The sequence below is a fragment of the Haliotis asinina genome, chromosome 8 (assembly GCF_037392515.1).
Source record: "Haliotis asinina isolate JCU_RB_2024 chromosome 8, JCU_Hal_asi_v2, whole genome shotgun sequence".
NCBI classification, from domain to species: domain Eukaryota; kingdom Metazoa; phylum Mollusca; class Gastropoda; order Lepetellida; family Haliotidae; genus Haliotis; species Haliotis asinina.
Window position 1 is genome coordinate 64,985,949 of NC_090287.1, and position 22,085 is coordinate 65,008,033.

The following is a 22,085-nucleotide window of genomic DNA, read 5'->3' on the forward strand; positions in this document are numbered from 1 at the left end:
CTGTGGTACAGCCTGTGGTATATACTAAATCGGATGGTTCCCCCCCCCTACCACGCTTCCAGGATAGAAAATGGAGTTCAAGTTTCATCAAGACTGCTCACTACACATTGCTGACCGAAAGGCTTTTGCACGAATATAACGATTTCTTCCTCGGAAACGAGGTTGTAGTCGAAGTGACAATATTATCGTAAGTAATATTATATTGACCTCCCACCTCGCTTACAAGAGTGAAATGTTATAAACAATGTCATGCAAAATCCTAATGTCCATCAATAAAATACATGTTTTACTACCAGTAGAAAGTAATTTTGATTTTGTAAGTCGGTGAATACAATCTTGAATAGCATTCATCCTCAGACAGGGCGCCGCCATTTTTGAAAATCGTGAAGTCAAAAATGGAATAAAGGCCATTTGAATTAATGAGATTATGGTTTGTTTCCATCAAGTTGGAAAATCAAAACTACTTTCTAATAGTAGTTAAATATGTATTTGAATCATGACCAAAAGGAGTTTGCATGATACAACCTGAAACATGACGTAAGCGAGGTCGGTGTCGAAGTGAAAATACTGCGCAATATATTTCTCCACTTGCTAAGTGATTACTGATACTTGGTTTGTAAACATTCACTCACCAGAATGTAGACACTTGCCAATATATGTTTTTATATTTGGTCTCTTAATCCTAATTACTTTATAATCATACTTGCATGCATTTTCAAACTTAACAAAAAGAAGCGATCTGCGAATGTATAACAGAAATGTAATTTCTAGACATTTTATAGTTTGCCTATATGAATCATAATTCGCACGCACGCCCTATAGTGTATATCGTCTGTATCATTACACTTCACGACGACAATGATTCTGTTGAAAGCTACTACAACTTAATAAAAACAAAATGTAAGTATTAAAATTAAAACAAATTAAAGTTATAGGAGCAATGTCAGGTAATTACCTTGTTCGATGGAAGTGTCCATCAATAGCCACAAAAAACGAGTGATATATAATTCATCGTCAGATTTCCCAAGTGATGTGTCTTTTAACAGTCTAATATACGAAAACGTGATGTATGGTTTCAGGTTTTTCACATTTCTGTATAGTCTCGTTGGTCACCCAAGATAGCACAACCTGGCAACTAATTGCATAATGTGTGTCATTCTTTTAAAAAATGTAATTTAGTCAGCCAATAATGAGCAATCAGTCAATGCATTGGCGGTTAATCCTTTGAAAGAAGGATGTTGTTTTTACATAGCCACAGACACGACAGAGAGTATTCAGCATAGATTAGTAAATGTACATAAGTAAACACTACCTTTCGACAAATCCCCATTTAAATCCGCATAAAAGTAATTAATCAATCAGCGTGTTATCGGTTAATCCTTTGATCGATCCAGACACAAGAAATGCCAAATGGGGACCTTTGGCGGGTAATCTAAGTGGCGTTACCACTAATTATACCTGTTATAAATTCATTAACTGAGCATTAAGTGAATGATGACAAATAACGTGTAGGTTTATACCACCTTACACGGATTACAACCTAGCGACACCAAGTGATTTTGACAGAATCGTTTATGAAAACAAGGCAAAACTAAATGATAGTAGATTGTGAGAACATATAGCTTTCATTTTTCACAACAGCTGCGATTTCAGGTTTGTACAAACCTGTAAACGAAATAGTATAACCCCTGAAATGTAGATGAATTCTGCATAAACCCTCATAGCTATACCCACTATTACGTCACGGAGAAGCGCCGCTCTGATTGGTTGAAATTTCGTTTGCGGTTGAGAAATGTGTAGTGTTGTTAAAAACATCTATTAAAGATCGAAATGAGCAGTTTTAATGACGGGCTTCATTTATAACGATGTCAATGAGTGATATATGCGTTTGCACCCCCTAGAGTATATGTGATCTTAAAATAACCAGAGACATCGTGACTGAACAGTTCAATGGGTGAGTGAGGTTAATTTTACGCCGCAGTCAGCAATTTGATGAGGATGGGTGTTTGGCCAGTCTAAGTAAACTTACCCTCGGTACTTATCGTTACACTCCACACTGAGACTAAGTTTACTTAGACTGGGTGTTCGGATAACAAGGTCATGTTAGTCATGTAGTTGGGGGCTGTCTTTAAGGGCAGCAGAAATAAACTTGAAAGTGCATGTTAATCAGTTCGTTAAACAATCAGACAGAACTGCGGGGTTCATCGGATTTTTTTATCATTTGTAATTGGGATTTTTGTTGTTGTTTTGTTTTTTGTTTGTTTTAAATAAATCCAAAACAAATCTGGTCATCGAATTTCTGATTGTGTGAAGATACATGTGATGGACTTAGACCTGGTGAATATCGTTGACGATATGACTCTTTGTAGCATGTTTGTAGCGCCACACAGGCGATCGTTGCATAGAATATGTACTTCTACTACTGTAAGTTCTTTTATTATTAGAGAGGCATATCCTATGCGTCGATCGCTTGTGTAGCGCAACGGTATGAAAATATACACGCAACAAGCTGTTTGTCCCAGTAATCGGTAGAATCGCTATGTCACCACAGTGAACTGACTTCCTTCCGCGAGGACGATTTCACTAGTTATCTAGTTCTCTCTGACCTCCATTTCATTGATATTGTGGCCGAGAACAGAATCTTTGCAGCGTTAATGAGAACAAGGCTGTCGCTTCCACCACGCAAACTCTGAGAGCTCGTAGGGACCATAAGCTCACGTGAGGCCATTTGCCAGCAAGCGCAACCTGACCTGATAAGAGACTGGCCGGCCGTTAGGATAACAGAACTGACCTTGCAGATCTGAGCTCAGTGCGTGCCCATTTCTCGGTGTTCGGGATGAATGCTTAACTCGGACAATCAAATCAATCAAACCAACCAACCAACCAACCAATCAAGCTATCAATCGATCAAATTAAACCAATCAAATAAACCAATCAAATCAATCAATCAAATAAAATCAATCAATCAATCAATCAATCAATGAATCAAATCAATCAAATCAAATCAATCAACCATTCAATGAAATGAAATCAAATCAAATCAAATCAAATCAATCAAATCAACGAGTCATGCAGTTTTTACGAAGATTTTTATCCCCAAAATAGCTTCATTTTGGGACCAAATGTGAATCTATGCCCTTTCGCTAAAGACGGCATTAAACATTCTTCACGTATCACATTTTATTTAATTGATAATATACCATGAGCAACCTGTCTCCCGACCTCTGAGATAAATACAGACCTCACAATTAACATTCAACTGTTGCTTATTCGAAAGGTTACCCATATTTATATGTCACAGTGAACAATCTCGTGAGTTTGTATCTGTAGGCAGGCGTTTAGGTCTTCGCTGACACTTTTCCTTCAAAACAAGACTTGTAAACAAACAATAATGCTGGTTGCGTGAGTTATATCTACAGCATGTAACATATCTTTGAAGTGCATTTACAAGTGGGATGCACGAGGAAAGCAAGATTTGTGGATGTCAACTTCTATATTGTGAATAACACGACGTTATCGTCATTCACAATATAGAAGTTGACACCCAACAAATCTTGCTTTTCTTAGGCTTTAACATAGTTTAATTACTGTTTTCCCAGGATTAAAGCGCGTTACTGTCTCTCCCCGTCTTGCATTAACAACCGGGATTGGTTTACGTTTTTTAAAGCAAGGTCTAAACTATATTCATGACCTCTGTCAAATGTGTGCGATGTTGTTGCAGACATGATGGTAATATTGCATGGCTTTGTGGCACAAGAGTAGCCAGTTAACCCACACAGAATTTCAGAAACAGCTTTAATTTCAATGATTTCTGTTGAACTGTTGTGTATACAAGATATCTTCGTTAGGTAAAACAAGATTAGAATGAATGCCTCGAGACTTTATAGTTTCTATGTTGAAGCGTGATAAGATTAACAGTCGTGTACAAATATATATATACTTACATATATGCGCTGATACAGCCCTGTGACCGACCGACCGACATGCGCAGTCACCATATTAAAGAAACGTACCTACTAAGCTGGGACCCGTCTCTCATAATGTCATATACACACTGGTTGGCGCGCGCAAAGGGAGCCAGTAACCAGCTTAGTGTACCAACACGACCAAGGCGAAGGTCGTTTGGTATGCTGGGATCAGATCAGTCAGGTATGAGAGTTATATTTCTTTCTCGTGCGTCGTTTTGTCATGTTATCATTGCTGAAGATAATGTAATGACAAGTGAAAGAGGTTGTAAGGTGACGACGCTGACGACCAAAACATGTCAACGCCATACCCCAGCTGTACGCTATGTGGGGTGCAGGTGGTGACGACAAATCGCCTTCGTTGTCACACTTGTTAGTGGATGTCACTTTCTAGTTTTAGTAACAAGTAAAGATGACAGGAAAGGATTGCGGAGTAAAATTCACTATGCTCGTCTTACGTGATTGACTGAACACGCCTGTTTGTACAATCATATAGAGATGTATATTTTCACTCAAGCTGAAAATAAATCTATAGCCAATATTGGGTAGATCACTGTGTGTATTATTACAAGAAAGATTTCATATACCATGTATTTTATTTTGTTCTGTCACGTTTTGTCATATTCCATAAATTCACCTACTGAATTAATTTTGCAATTCTCAGTCACCATTGGCATCTTTTTGATGCATTTTGTGTAACATTTAACCGATTCATTTACAATGTTTACCATCACACAAATGAATAATATTAAGATTAAATATATGAAATTGATATGTCCATACACAAGAGAATTTTCAATTTTCTGTTTAGTGTGTGTGTGTGTGTGTGTGTGTGTGTGTGTGTGTGTGTGTGTGTGTGTGTGTGTGTGTGTGTGTGTGTGTGTGTGTGTGTGTGTGTGTGTGTGTGTGTTTTGTAAAACACTTCTTTTGGCACCTTTGGGAATTAGGGAGCACAAGTCATGAAGTTTAACAATAACACCCCCCACCCCCCACCCCCCACCCCCCACCCCCGATCAGAGCAAATACTAATGCAGGTTTGTCTTCTTTTGGTATGACAGGATCCCCGGTGTCCTTTGATTTCAGGGCTGTCCTTATTGTGTTTTGTTTAGTTTTCACTATAACAGAAACTGATTCACCTTGGTCACTGTATGCCTTGTTAGGATTTATCCCAAAATTTCTTTGTATATGTCTCATGTCACTTAAAACATCATGTTGCAATGTGGTGTTGGTCTCACATCCCTTTGCTGCCATTTCTTACAAGATACTTACACCCATCATTAATCCTCACCACCATTCCTTTGTACATTTACTCTTAGTCAAGCTGAACAAGTGTGAACACTTCTCATGAATGACTCTTGATCATATTCATGAGTTGACCTTAGCTGTATCAACAAGGGTCTGGAGACAAGGGGAAAGGTAGAATCTGGCTGAGATAAGGCAATGACTGTGTCAAGGGTCAAACATAGAAAGTACTTCATCAATGTCGTCTCAAGACACCAAACATATTACCTATATTTGGTATATAGGCAAACCAATGACTTGATAATGATATATTCACTGACCATGATGCACTGACCATTGTGTGTGTAGGAGTCACTCTGTAATCATTATCAGTGTCACAAATGTCTCTAACACAAACACACAGCATGAGTTGTCAGGGTATACACTAAAGGCTGCATGCAATCCATGTAACTAATTGCTGATATTATTATTATTATTATCATAGTTAATATATATCAAAATACATTACGATATATATAAATATTGTAATTATCGTAAATGGAAAACCGTAGACATATATATATCAAAATATATTACAATATATATAAATATTGTAATTATCGTAAATGGAAAACCGTAGACATATATATATCAAAATATATTACAATATATATAAATATTGTAATTATCATAGATGAAAAACTGTAGACATATATATCAAAATATATTACAATATATATATATAAATATTATAATTATCGTAGATGAAAAACCGTAGACATATATATCAAAATATATTACAATATATATAAATATTGTAATTATCGTAGATGAAAAACCATAGACATATATATAAAAATATATTACAATATATATAAATATTGTAATTATCGTAAATGAAAAACAATAGACATATATATGTCAAAATATATTACAATATATATAAATATTGTAATTATCATAGATGAAAAACTGTAGACATATATATCAAAATATATTACAATATATATATATAAATATTATAATTATCGTAGATGAAAAACCGTAGACATATATATCAAAATATATTACAATATATATAAATATTGTAATTATCATAGATGAAAAACCATAGACATAGTTGGTTAAATGATCAATTGTGTTACATAACACAAATATTTCCAGATTTGTTCAGATATTACATGAGATATGACTGAAGGTTATATTAAGGTTATAGAAACAAATACATCATTTGTATCTCACTGATGTACTTCGATATCTCATTTAGTCTAAATCATGGTAGATTTTTCATTTCTTAGACTGTTCAATGATCGTTGTGTGGTTCCTTGTTGTCTTGTTGACTAGGAAGACTTTTGCATTAATACATCCAATAACTGAAATGGAATGACGCTGGTGTCTGCCAGGGAGAGACCGCTCTGAGTGGCAGGTGATACCGAGACTGGTGAGGGATTATTGAGAATGTTAAAGAGATGATGTCACTGATTTCTTATTGATCTCTACAGGTCTACAGTACTGATTGACTTAATTAAATATACAGTTTAGAAATGACTTGTTTGATTTATGTATTAATAAAAATCTAGCTGAACTTGACTATATTCTTCTTGTGGTATAGTCACCAGCTTCTCATTAAAAGCACCATAAATATGGACAGTATTTAGGTAAATTATCAGTTCATGTCAACTAGACTGATTTCTGAAACAGTAATCTTTACCGCACCTCCTGAAAGAGAGAAAGTAGGCTCTGCAGCCTGCTCTTCATTAGAGGGGTGGTAACTTAGTGGTTAAAGCATTTGCTTGTCAAGCTGAAGTCCAAGGTTTAATTCACCAAATGGTAACAATGTTTGAAGCTCATATCATTGTTTACTCGAGAAAGTCATGACATGTTCAGTAAACAAACAGATGTAGTGACTGATGATAATTGATAGCCGTTGAAAGATAAATGTAGATGAGGTTTTGAAATGATACTGTTATTGGATAAACGTAAATCAAATGTAGCAGTCTCAGTACATTTCAACAACCAACTCTTACACAGTGGAAGCTGTCTAAACCAGCACTCATTGGGACTAAAGAAATAATCCGCTTTAGACAATGTTCCAGATTGCAGGTCTGATGATAAATGTACAAGCCACGAATGGGACTGAGATTTTGTGCCGCTGTTGATAACTTGCCGGAGTGGACAGATGCTGGTTTTGACAACTTCCACTGTATACCTATAGCACACTTCTGGAGAAATCCAGCAGAATGAACACCACAACACAACCAATGAAATATTTCTCACAGCTCACATAATCTGTCCAGACGACTATCAAACGATGGGTAACTCTAATTTCTTAAACAGGTGAAATTACACAGCTTAAGTTCAAGATGCGAGTTCTAATCCAAACCCCACGCTTTTGAAATTTGTGACCCTTGATAGCTACAAATTAATTGATGTGACATTCTGATTAACTAAATATATCTTGATGGATGTGATGACGCCATCTTTGCTGATAACCATGATGGAATCCGTGAGGTGAACGATTTCATTGAACAATATTTTTAACCAGCTGAGTGAGCAATTGTGTGACAAAATTAGCTGCATTGCATAACCTGTCAGTCAACATGAATCATCAATGTGTTTTTCATTATGCCCACGATTTTTAGAAATATAATAATAATAATAATAATAATAATAATAATGCACATTTATAATGCGCCTTTTCCACGCCCTTAGGTATGCTCAAAGCGCTACAGAAATAAATAGAAATATGTACAAAGATGAAGATGGGTTAAATTATGTGAAGTATAATGAGAAAAGGTGGGTTTTCAGTTTTGCTTTGAAACTGTCAAAACTTTTAGAGTCTTTGATATCACATGGAAGAGCATTCCAGAGGACTGGTGCTGTGTAGGAGAAGCTGCGGTGTCCGAAAGATTTCAGTCTGTAGGTGGGTATCACAAGAATATTCTGAGAGTTGGAACGGAGGGTGCGGGCTGGTACATATGGGTGAAGCAGGTTAGACAGGTAGGAAGGGGCCAAGCCACGAAGACATTTATATGTCAGGCAGAGTATTTTGAAGTCAATTCTTGCTTTGACTGGTAGCCAGTGGAGTTCTTTCAGGATAGGAGTGATGTGGGCACATTTGGAAGTTCTACTGATAATGCGGGCAGAGGTGTTTTGTATCCTCTGCAGTTTAACAGCCAGATTGGAGTTAATGCCAGAAAGAACACTGTTACAATAGTCGAGCCTGGATGTTACCAGAGCTCGAACCAGGGCTTGAGTTGCTGCAGAAGTCAAGTACTGGCGAATGTTGCTGATCGACCGGAGATGGAAGAAGCATACCTTGCTCACTTGGTTGACATGGGCATTGAACGTCAAAGAAGAATCAATGTGAACGCCAAGATTCCTCACAACATCTGATGGGCAGATATCCGCATCTGCAACTTTGAGGATGACAGCTTCCACCTTGCTTAGTTGTTGTCTTGTGCCTACAAGGAGAGCTTCGGTTTTCGTGTCGTTCAGCTTGAGCTTATTTGTAGTCATCCACGACTTTATGTCTAGTGTGCAGTCAGCGATGCGTTGAAGAGACTCATTCAACTCTGATGGGTGAAAGGATTCCAGAAGCTGTGTGTCATCAGCATAAACATGGTGAGACATGCCGTGATCACTGACAATGTTTCCAACATGCCCTGTGTACAGTACAAACAGAACCGGACCAAGAACCGATCCTTGGGGCACCCCACAGGAGACAGCCACAGCAGGAGAGCGCTCTCTGCCCACAAGGACCGATTGATGCCGGTCTGTCAAGTAAGAGGAAACCCACTGAAGGACAAGGTCACACAGTCCATAATGATGCTTCAATCTAGTCAGGAGTTTAGGGTGGTCAACGGTATCGAAAGCCGCGGATAAGTCCAACATGACGAGAGCTGAAATCTTACCCTCATCAGTAGCACGTTGAAGTTTGTCTGTTACCTGGAGCAATGCTGTCTCTGTACTGTAGTACTGCCGGTAGGCAGACTGGAAAGAATCAAGGAGATCATGGCTTAATAGATGTTCTTTGAGACAGGAGTGAACTGCTTTATATCATGTATTTTGTATGCAAAGGTTTTAAACCTTTTGCGTATCAAACAGTTTTTATTGTGTGATTAATGTGCTACAATTTTTCAGTGCATATATTTTAAGAAAAAAATTAACAGTTCCCTCACAATACAACAATCAAATATAAAATTTATATCCCAAAATATGATGCCCTCTTTTTCAAGTGACTAAATTGCCAAGTACAATAAACTAATCAGACAAAGTATGTCTAATCGGTAGTTTAACCAATCACCAGCAGTGGTACTTTTTTACTACACATGTCAAATATTGTTGGGGAGTATGGTTTTCACTTTTTCTGTTTTGACAGTTTATCAGAAAAATGAGTAATAAAAAGAAAAGAAATAGAAAGTGATAGAGTAGGAACCAGCAGATCAGGAACATATGTTCCTGCCGAACATATGTTCCTGCCATGTATTCAGTGCAGCTTTCAAGAGTTGGGAATTTTGAAACTGGTTAGTAAGTATTTCTATACAGAACCAGCTGTTTGGCTAACAACTTCTTGTATTCATGAGAGCAATGTTTCCATAAGATTCTTGTTCAGTTGTCATGCAGAAACACGAAGAAGATGTATGTAAATATTGGATGCAACAATGTAAGTCCAGTGCAAGGACATAAATGACAGTCTCAAACACGGGCTAAATCATTGTCATTCATATATATGTGATGCACACACTATTGTGTTTGTGCGTGTGAGTATAAGTGTGAGTGTGAGTGTGCATGTTTGTGCGTGGGAACATTGTAGATACAAATACTGATGATTTTCGAACTGATTAAGAGATAGATAATTTCATTCAACATTGCAGTCAGTAGTGTACTTGATTGTCCCTATGTGTATTTCATTTTTATTCTTGTCTTAGCAGAATGGCACACTTTTGAATCAGTCTAAGTAAACTTCGTCTCAGTGTATTTCGTTACACTACACCACTGAGTCGTCTCAGTGTATTTCGTTACACTACACCACTGAGTCTAACAAAACCTAATAGAAGGTTGCGTCAGGGAACCTTTGAGCAATCAATGACTGTCCAATCAAATGCGAGACGGTTAAATAGATTTAACCAATCAGACAACTGCTACTATTTAGGGATCGGAGGGACTTTCAAAGTATTCAGGTCACCGACACAGATCTCTCCACAAACAAAAATCTGCATATAACACAGTTATTTCACCTGCAGTATATACGTGTTGGGGTTTCTGTTGACATGGTTACCATTAGCTAATATTTCCGCAAGATAACATCCTTGAATATTGTCAAAAACACTATTTTCAGCGACTGTTTACTCGCTGTTGTCATGGCAGTACGTACGCCGTGTGCATCACACGGAAGCGATCGTACGCTCAGTAGCATTCGGAATTGTTCGGGTACAAACCTTTTCGAGATAAAAAGTTCATAAGGGATGTGCGAATGTGCACTTTCGCGATTTGGTAAGCTGTGTTCTGATTGGTCAGTCGCAAAGGTTACCTGACGCGACCTCCCATAAGGTTTTGTTAGACTCAGTGGTGGAGTGTAACGAAAAGTACTGAGGATAAGTTTACTTATGGAAATGGAAAGGGGCTGGTATGAGAGGTACTACAAATAGATATTATTAACTGAATTTGAGTACTGGTACTAGGCAATAATAAAGATAAAATACTTACTTACTGCAGGGTAGGTACTTTTGGTGAGGTTGCAGCCCCTGTGATTACACCTGACATGCTTGAGTATATGTAGATTATGACTTGATTAGTATTATTGGTCAGTTTATTTAGTGACTTGATTAAGCGGCCTGATCCAGTAGCTGGCATCAGTAAAACAGCCCTTTATGTCATGTAGGTCATTTAGTGTTCCAAATGTTGACAACATATCTCCCGGTCTTGTTTATTTTATCAGCGAGTCATTATGTTGACCACTTGGTCTGTATATGTTATTTCACCTGTGGGATACTGATGACTGTCGTACATGTACCTGAAAAGTCACGAGGGAAGTATACTAAGGAATTCTGTCTGAAAACAGTTTTGTAAGTTATGCTGGGAAACTGAACGAACCAATCACAACTCACTTTCACTTTCTAAATTATCTAACCTATTTAACTTGGGACACAGAGGTTCTCTGAACGAGGTAATAGGAGTTCTTACATAGACCTTCATATCTATCAATTCGTCTGTATGACTTCCCCTGAATCTGAGTTGCATTGTGAACGAACCTTTGCAGCTGCAACTGCTATCTCTGTTGATATTGGTAAGCGCGGTTGTAAAGGCGGCTTAGGTGATTGGCTTCAGTGAAAATGAGAATGCAGAGCCAGGAAAGGGAGGTAATAAAATTATTGGGCTGAGTCGTAGATGCATCCAGGATATAGTGGAGATATATTAGAGTGTATACCGAGAACATATCAAGGATGATTTTGATTATGATAATTATATTGTTTCAAGAATTACAGCAATTTGAAATCCGAAAACATTGCTTAACCAATCTCTGGTAAAAGTATTGGTCAAACTGTTTTCAGATTTGGAAATCAGTTTCTGTATAGAACAAAAAGTACGAGAATAAAGTTTGCATCTGATTTTGTAAGTTTTGCATCAATTTACATATTTTGAACTTGAAAAAGTCATGGTCATTTTTTTTCAACTAACAACACGAACAATTAGATTGTTTTCAAATTTGGAGGTCAGCCTTCGAATCTTTTGTAGAGGTTCCATGCAAAAAGATGTTTGAGACTTTCAGTGTAGTCCAGATTATCACAAGTTACATCTCATAAACTTGGAAAGACAGTCCCAAGTCATATGAGATATTTTTTCAGCCATTATTAATCAACTTTATCATTTAATGGATGTTTTTAAGATTTTGGTAATGGCTTCTTTGTTTCTTCATTGGGTTCATTGCAAAGTTTGATACAGATGTTGTGTATTTTCTCAAGAATAATAAATATCAGTTGTCAGCTGTAGTTGGAATTCCTGGATTTTCAAAGCTCTCTTAGCACTGAGAGAGTCATAAGGTAAAATGTTCATGTATGGTACTTGTGACTATCTTAGCTCTAAGAAAGATTTGAAAATATAGGCTCTGGGTGTTAGTGTGCCTTGATGATATTTTTTCTTAACCTGTTTGATGTTTGGAAATGTCATGAGCAGTGAAGGGGGAGTGTATGTCAATGACAAGTATGACAACCACAGTGACAGTTGATGAAAGTAGTATTCATAAGTCAGCTCTGTTCTCAGGCCTAGTCATGCAGCAGTTTGAATAACATGGAGTGACATTTGTCTTAATATGCTTGTCTAAGACGTCAAGGGTAATTTGGAAATATTAGATTCTGGAGTTACAACACTCATGAAATCTTTTTGCTAAAGCTTTTATGTAACTTTACACTTTCTAGTAATTATATTACCCAGCAGAAGTTTAGATCTGCTTGTATAAATGTAGCCACTTACTCCAGTCATCTATTCCAAACTAGATTTTGCAAAATATTCAATTCTGTTTAATGCTACTGTTTACACATGAACACTGATGTATTGTAAAACAAATTTGTAATGTTGAAATGATGTTGCCATGAGTTCAGTGAGAGATGAAATCAGTGCAGATTGGCGAATTCTTGACAAAACTTAACACCAAAATGCATCTTTTCACATGCACAATATTTGCACATGCTTCATAGCAATTTGATGCATGATCTTTGTGCAGTTCATCAGAATTGGTGACTGGGTGGTATTTCAATGGTTTGTTAGTGACCTTATTGATCACTGGATTGTCTGTTCCAGGCTTGATTATCAGAACAACGCACGTGCATGTTGACACTACTGCACTGATACAAGTCAGTTGTGATGAATGTCAATTTTATATTGATACAAGCCAGCCATATTGATGAATGTCGATCATGTTGTTGAATGTTGTTACTGTATTGATACAAGTTGATCATGTTGATGAATGTCAATACTGTATTGATAATTCACTGGCACAGTGTTGTTTGATATTATTACACATGCTAGGATGGTCAATAAGTGCTAGATTATTCACAGGTTCAGAGAAAAGACTTTTATTTATGCACATACAGAATAACAAATATTATCTCCAATCAGTGACACCTCTACCTTATTAATGTCCTCATTAATCCTCTCAATGCTGCCGTCGAACCCATTCGACAGGAGTGCAGGATAATGACATCTCCAAATAAAACTTGCAATAATTATTCAACGAGTCGGATTTACTTGTGATATGAATTATGTATGGAGTGTACTAATTCTCACCTTTTTAAATATGTAATGTTCAGTACGTTTATATACCTTAAAATGAAACGTAATAGTCCCATTTCAATAAGACCTGTCATGACATCGAAAATATGATTTGTTTACGACGAACGTTTTCGATTATTTTTTTCAGAATTAATTTTTAATTTGTCGTCGCACGGATATCTGCCGATACAAATATACGAAATTAAAGTCAGATACTTATGAAATATCAGTAGTAAGAATATTGAAATCGGTTTGCGATAATTGGACAATCTATACGGCTCCTAATATAAAATGCATCCGGCTGTCAATCGAGCAGTTCAGTTAAATTCAATAAAATTTACTTTATTTATGTTTGTCTTGTAATTAATATCTGTACGTTTAAAATTATCTGGATATTTTTTTATAATAATGTGTATTTTTGTATCTAGTATTAATGAGCTGAATATTTTTTCAGTTGTTCCTTATTCAATGACACAGACTGTTTGAAATCACCCGACCTCTTATCAGCGCCTTATGCTGAAAATAATTCAGCACTCTAAAGGTTAAGCGGCCAGTATGACCCAGTGTCAACCAGCCTGCAGAATCTCCTTGAATGTGTATACAACTGTTCAGTACAACAGTATATACAACTGTATTTACAACAGTTCATCTGTTTGATATCAGTTGACAAGTATCACAATTCACAGCCCTTTCTATGAATTGCTAGTTTACTCAACAAATATGTTTTAACCTTGTGGTAGAAAATACCCATAGAATAGAGTGTCTGACCACAGTGCATGGTCTTAGGGGCTGGTGAGGGGGAGGGGTTTGCCAGTATCGATGCATCATCATGATTATGACAGTCTGATTCTATTGTATATATTTATTAAGAAACTTAGTAAGTTGCCTCTGAACAAGTCCCAGTATTTCTGACTTGTTGAAAGTTGATACAATTTCTGAGTTCTGCCATATGGCATATTAATCAGCCTTTGGACTTTCATAAGAATAACAGCTCTTGTGGCAGGCTTTGTTCATCTTACCTGGTCGGTACCCGAGTTCAACTACTGGCAGGCTATTTTCTATCAGATTAGATCAGAGAACATATAATAGAAGGACAGCCGTCTCCAACAGTTGATGAACCACCAGTACTACGGCCTGGCATGTAAGGGATACACATCGACACCCTGCTGCTAACTTTCCGCTACCAGTACACATACGCAACAGATGCAGAGACATTTGCAAATGAGCACTCTGGTAACCACATAAAAAATAATGCATAATATCCAGACCAGGAGTTAATTCCCTTAGTGAGATTTCACTGGCTGCGATTGCCAGTCAGACATTACATGAACAGCTCCTATAGACAGATTACAATGATCTTAATCACTGTCTTGACTTTCACATGCACATGTCAACTGACAACATCTCATATGTTAGTTACCGCAAGGAATTTATTGTCAAATGCCATGGAACAAAAATACTGGAATTGACAGGAACTGTGCAGGTGTGATACTGATGTTATGGTACATGTATTTATTTTAGAACAGGACCATATATGTACATGTATTTCTAAATTCATCCATTTAGATAATATTCTTTCATTAAAAACACAGTAAATGTGAGTGTCATCTGTTGTAAATAAACTCTAAACTAGATATGAAATTGAGACAAGCACTAAAGAATGTACTATTTTTTTACTATATTAAAACAGATTGTGAATGAAAAAGATATAATCATGCAAATCTGTACACAACTTCATTCACAGATATTTCAGAGAGCACAACCAGCAAACCACACAGTTTCAAACCTGATGAAAACAAAGAGTCAAATGTCTTGCCTCTTGCAAGAGAAGTTCAAATGATGGATGCCTGACAGATAGTGTATTTGCGCCCCGATGATGGATACATTGCAGTCAGGTTCAATAGTTGGTCAAGATCTCATCAAAATTGCCAAATCCCTCGGTAGAGACTCTGATGTCATAAATGATTGAATAGTTGAGGAAAAAACAAGTCATATGGATAGTCAACTTCTTTATTTATTTCATAGTTATTGTGACACAACAGTTACACCCTGTGTTCAGTCGGTTTGGCCACTGAAGCTCATTATCAAGCAACCGAGGTCATATATGATCATATGTACATGCAGGAAGATTTTATTTAAAGGGTGCACACCTGTATAGAAGAAACAAGCAGCCATCACAGCCTTATTCAAATGTTCACCCAGTGTTTGCTAAACCGCAAAATGACAGAATTTATCACAGAGTAACCATCGGAATCTGTCTCTTCTTCCTGGCATGGGATATCTGTGCGTTCATCGGTGAGGTCGGTGAAGCATGACTTCCATGCTCTGTCACACAGTGGATCTATCAAAATGAAGAAAGGAGATCCACTATTTTGATATTAAAGAAAAATAATATGAAGTGCCCTAAATACTTGTTAAAATTACGCAATAGTTGGTCTTCAATGCTCTTTTAGACAATATCTATTTATGTTCTCAAGATGGGAATATTGTACAGTGTCTCTGTTTACAGAGGAGAAGAGTTAATATTAATTCTTGATTATACAACTGCATTGACATTTTAAAGGTCACATGCAACGTAAAAGACAACTTTGCAGATTCTGGTACCTTTCAGTTTGCACTTACCGAAACAAATCATAAAAAATGCCAATTCAACCTATAAAGTTGAAAAAAAAACCCCGCGAAATCGGAGTTCAAACGTTTCACTAAATTCCCCCCAGCGCTAGGGGGAAAACTGGTTTCAACAGCTGTGCTGCGCTGCGTCCATAAAGCATGCGCAGTGAATAGGTTCACGGAGCTTGAAGCAGTATGCATGCCCAGCGTCTGAGGTTTTGAGCAGTAGTCTAATCTTGGTTGTGTACACAAACAAGTAAATAATCTACTCGTTACGTAAAACAGCTTGTTGATTGTGGTAAGCAGTTTCTGTCACAGAGAAATCTCAGTGTCTGGTTTATTCACACCGATATGTCTGCCTGCCTGTCTGCTAAAGACAACATGCAATACACAGCTTCAATCATTGACCACGTGCAATTTGAACTTAACACCTATCAGACTATACGACATAAAGAAAATAAGTTGATTTATGACTCGTGCACCCGAGTCCCGTGTCTGCCACATTATGTAATTAGGCACGTGTGATACACATGACATGTTTTTATGTCTGTGGGTTGCAAACAAACTACATTCATTTTTTTTGGATGACTGGATCTGACGGAAACTGGTGCAAACTCTTGTCAGTTTCAAGTCCTGCTTTGTACTTGGACGAATGACAGATTCCAGCAACGCAGTAGTTTACCATCTCTACTCAGTACTGACATGATTTTTTTATTGGATCGAGCGCAAATTCAGAGAACATGTGTTTTCCAAACCCAACATCTCTATATACATTCTTCATGGATAACGACTTCTTTTCGTGTATATGATTTTGTTTGACAAAAGTATATGAATCCATACTGAAACGACACATCAAGTACACAAAAAGACGTTGTTATCCATAAAGAATCTTACTTTCTTGTTACTGGCTATGCTTCTAAAATGCCCATCAAACAGATCATCTTTCTGTACACACAGTGAACCCTCAGAATATCAGCAAATGAAACAGCCAATCGGAAGCCGTCGTTACACTTGAGTGCATATCCACCCGCTATGACTGGGTTCAGTCTCCCGAGGGCTTCGTTTTGGGGGAAGTAAGCCCAAGTACAAAATATTGCACTTTTGAATCGCGATTGTACGCTTATAATTGTGTTTATTTGTTTTTTTAAAAGCAGCAATGTATATTATATGTCATGAATAACTGATAAATGTGTTTTAATTATGTTTGATTTTTGGGTTGCATGTGACCTTTAAACTTATTTCTGTAGATACCATATAATACAAATACCAGTAAATAAACCTTTTCTTCAAGCATAATCACCAGAATGAACAAAAATTGAAATTGTGTATGTATATTTCCAACCAGTTATGTGAATGAGACTTTTGTAGAATGATTTAAATACATATTCGGGTCATATTAACAAACACAATGAGTGCTGTGTCGTCTGCTACATGGTAATTCAGTACATGATGCAGATGCAGGTTTATGTCAAAAATGATAAAAAATAAAGTACTGATTGTAGCCGTATAAATTAGGTACCAGACCAAAGAGGAGATCGCTGTGAATGTTCACGTTTATTTAAAAAATGCTAGTTTAAAACTATTCTTGTGAAAGCATGTGAAAATCATGTGTTGTTAAGTAAAACATTTACATTCAACCACTTGCATCACATGTTTCACATTTTAAGCCAGTTTGTGTATGAACTTGTTAAAAACATAATTCTGTGATCTATGTTATGTTCTGTTGCTGTGGTAACATGACTATGCTTGTCGTAAGAGGCGACTAACGGGATCGGGTGGTCAGACTAGCCGACTTGGTTGACACATGTCATCGGTTCCCCATTGCGCAGATCGATGCTCATGTTGTTGATCACTGGATTGTCTGGTCCAGACTCGGTTATTTACAGACCATTGCCATATAGCTGGAATATTGCTAAGTGCGACGTAAAACTAAACTCACTCACTCACTGACTCACTCGCTGTGGTAACCATGGCCGCCATGTTTGCTGGTTGAAGTGTTTTGAAATTATTATTTTCTGAACATTGTTTCGCGTGGTTAGGTCATCTTGACACTATGATGTACGTAAGAACAGGACTGGAAACATGGTATGTTATTTCCCTCAAGCTGTCTGCTTGTATTTTAGAAATCTAAGACACATATAAACATAAATAAATATATTTAATGGCAATGCTGATTTGACTACAATAAATATCAGCATTATTGAGTGACATTTTGAATAAAATAAATATGTTGGATTACGGATGTAAGACCAGAATATGTTGTATTGCTACTACTAGCTAGCAACCAGATATCGCCACGTACCAGTTATCGAAAACCTGGCTGTAGCGCTTGCACAGACAGCTTGACTTGTACTTCCGTAGTACTTCAGACATTGACACATATGAAATGTCATAGGCAACAAAACAAGCTGTTTGTGCACGAGCGACAGACAGGTGTTGGTGATATCTCGTACACATTAACTGGTCACTAGCCAGTAGAAAGTCCAACAACAAAATTTACTTACCTGACATTTCTGAAGACTGATCCATGCCGGAACATGAGCGAAGGTCAGTGGTTCGGTTCATGTGCAGATCAAACCATTACATACAGATTTTAACTGTCAAGCTAGGACCTACAGTGCCAGTACAGATGAAACATGATCTGTACATAGGAAATATATTAATGTGTTCATGTTGCGCAACTGACTTGTCACATTACATCACCAACAACTGCAACGGCGCATGAACATGTGCAATATGTCCGAAGCATATCTCCTAAACTATTTGTGATAACTTAACCAAACTTGGTACACATGTCAAGCATGATCCCTTTTGGCAGTTAGACGCAAGTGTGGTTGCAATAAAAGCATGACTTAGGCTTTGACTATGACTGATGATGAGGATGTCATCTTGTTCGAAGTAGATCTCCTAAATCATATATGCTAGCTTCATCAAACTTGGTAAACATATCAAACATGATCCCTTTTGGGGATTAGAGCCAGATATGAATTTTGCCTTTTGCATTTTTCATGGAAACATGACTTGGGCTCTGACTATGAGGGTGTCATCTTGTCCTGAGCAGATCGCCTAAACTATATATGAAACTTGGTAAACATATCAAGCATGATCCCTAGATGTGCCTTTTGAGGATTAGATCCAGTTTTCATGGAAACATGACTTAAGCTGTGGCTTTAATAATGTGTATGTCATCTTGTCCAAAGCAGATCTCCTAAACTTTGGCTGTATCAAACTTGGTACAGAAGTTCACTATGTTCTCCCTGGATGAGCTTTTTGGATGTGAATTTTTTTTTTTTTTCTGTTTTCCATGACATGTTTAACTGTGACTGAAATTGGTGGCTGTAGTCTTTTCCGGAGCAGAACATTATGACCGTTCATGCTTGAGAGTGTATTTTCTGTAATTTGTATTGTTATTGATCAAGTTATAGTTATTAGTCAGTCACAATGTTTACAGTTTTCATTGATAGTTACTATGGGTCTCATTTCGTATCACCGGTAATAGTGTTTTAGCGGAATGCCTTTAAGTTAGCGCTTTAGAGTTACCTCCCTTTTGTGTGTTTTGACTTTCTGATCACGAAGATTCCATACTTGGCTGGAATGCTCAAGAATCAGTGACTGCTGTCTGGTTGTTGTGTTGACGGCACACACACACGGACTTACACTGGAGTAGTGTCATCGTTCGGCCTGTCTATTTCAGTCTTCTTCTTTGTCTGCTTTCAACCTACATTCAACACCCACTTGCTATGTAAATATTTAGTATAACTGTTTCTCACTGAAAAACAAAACTTTGGTGAGTTGAGGTTATATATCTGACCCATTACTTTAGATTTGACTCCGCTGGATTTCTAGTACAGAAGCCTCTATTGTGAAAAGTGTTCTTTTCGGTAGGTTTTGATATCTTAATAAAATATTTTTTGCATTTCCATTGGCATCAAGTTTGACCTTGACTGAATTTGGTGGAAATGTTCTTCTCCAGAGCAGAACTGTAAATCTTATAATACTCTCCTTTCACTGTGCCATATACACACGAAAATATTGACATACTGTAATCATAATTAGTAGACATATTCATGAAGGGTATTTTGCCTTTCTTTGGGATATTGACGACTTTGTCTTCATGTTAAGATTAAACATGTGTATTTATAGACAAAATTCTATTTGTAGAGAATTTAGTGTTATAAATATTCTTGAACTTCCCTCAAGATGCAATGTATACTGTTTTTGACATCTACTCTATATCATGTACATGATTCATCTTGGTGTTGTTGGAGTCACAGTATGAAACTAAACCTACTCTATACAAGATCGGAAATGTCCATCCTCCTGATGGCTGCATGGAATTGTGGGTAATGTCCCATTAGAGCAGATACACATAATGACATTGTTTTCCCACATCTCATTGAAACTGAATTTAAATCTTTTGATGCTGTGGCAAAGCTTTCTTGTATGTAATGTTGAAATTCAGTATCAGAAACTAATCAGAAATGTGGGTTCTGAGAGAGATGAGGAAGATGAATGCACCATGTTGATTAAACAAAGATGATCATCTCACCTACAATGCACTGGACAGGGGAACAGCCAGCTAGAATTAGCAATTCTGGATGTAACCATGGTAACCACAGCTGTACTATTGTTTATGCTGCAGGATGACACATTTCATTCACTGATATCATAACAACTGAAGCTCACTTTGTGTGTGAATCTGCCTGTGTTTCTATGGTTGTGTGAACTGACATGTCAGTCATGTTTTCAACAATGGTATAGAAAACCTGTACTGAGTTATATACTCCAGGCCCATTTCCCTAAGATACTAACATGAAACTGGCTTAATTTAATTCAGTCTTGAAATAGACATTTATATGCTTTCCATGGCTTTGATATTAAGAACATTTCCTGTTGTGTTGGAAGTATATTTCCACAGAATAGGTTGTTGAGTCAGTATATGTTATTTGCCCTGTTCTGTCTCAAAGAGGATGATGTTGAATGTTTGTGTCTTTGCTTGTTTTCCAGTTCTTTTACACTGTGCTAATAAAATTCCAGTTGTATTACATCTGTTGGCAATCATTTAAGTTTGGACCAGACAATTCAGTGACTGATTTCATGAGCATCAGTTTACGCAGTTGGGAATTGTCGTGTATCTAACAGCAAGTCTCAACACCAAATTCTGGTTCAGAGTTCCATTAGCCCAATGTTTGCCCTTAATCCTATAAGCTGCAGGTCCGAGTGAGTGAGTGAGTGAGTTTAGTTTTACGTCGCACTTAGCAATATTCCAGCTATATGGCGACAGTCTGTAAATAATCGAGTCTGAACCAGACAATCCAGTGATCAACAACATGAGCATCGATCTGCGCAATGGGGAACCGATGACATGTGTCAACCAAGTCAGCTAGTCTGACCACCCGATCCCGTTAGTCGCCTCTTACGACAAGCCTAGTCACCTTTTATGGCAAGCATGGGTTGCTGAAGGCCTATTCTACCCCGGGACCTTCACGGGTCGCTGCAGGTCCGAAGGCCCCATAACCATATAAAGTTGTGCATCCTGATATCAGTATGTGTAGGTCCTATATTTCATTGTGGAAATAATACTCTTAGATATTGGTGATGAAAAAGCTGGCGGGCATAAGCACCTGCAAAAAGTGGTTTTCAGTCAGACTCAGACCTGACTCAGACAAGACCTGTTAAACTGTTAATTTCGAACATTTGTTAGCCCATTGTGCCATTCACACATAGAATTATCAAATGCAGTGCATTGAAATGTCTCAAGGGCAATGATGGCTCCCACCCTCTGTTCCAATCTGATAAAAGTATTCAATCTTAATAGTAATACAGATATGATAAAACAAACAGGTATCCTGATGACTAAAGAAAAGATGAAATAAATACAGCATTATGCTACATCAGTTGTAATGCTGCTCAATGTGGTGTAGTAATTGGGCCGTATTTTCTCCTCTATATACTGCCGCCATCTGCTATAGCTATACCCACTGACATGCTTGTCATGCTTCAAATACTGTCAGGCAA

At 37.3% G+C, this 22,085-nt stretch overlaps 1 protein-coding gene across 1 annotated transcript in view; it reads left to right on the forward strand.

Moving 5' to 3' along the window:
* Window positions 1-4,110: 4,110 nt before the first annotated feature.
* The window catches only part of LOC137293670 (uncharacterized), a 52,520-nt gene continuing 34,545 nt past the window's right edge, over window positions 4,111-22,085 (forward strand). Inside the window, exon 1 of the mRNA XM_067824360.1 lies at window positions 4,111-4,149. The gene's annotated coding sequence lies outside the window, so the exon portion shown is untranslated. The remainder of the gene's footprint in view (window positions 4,150-22,085) is intronic.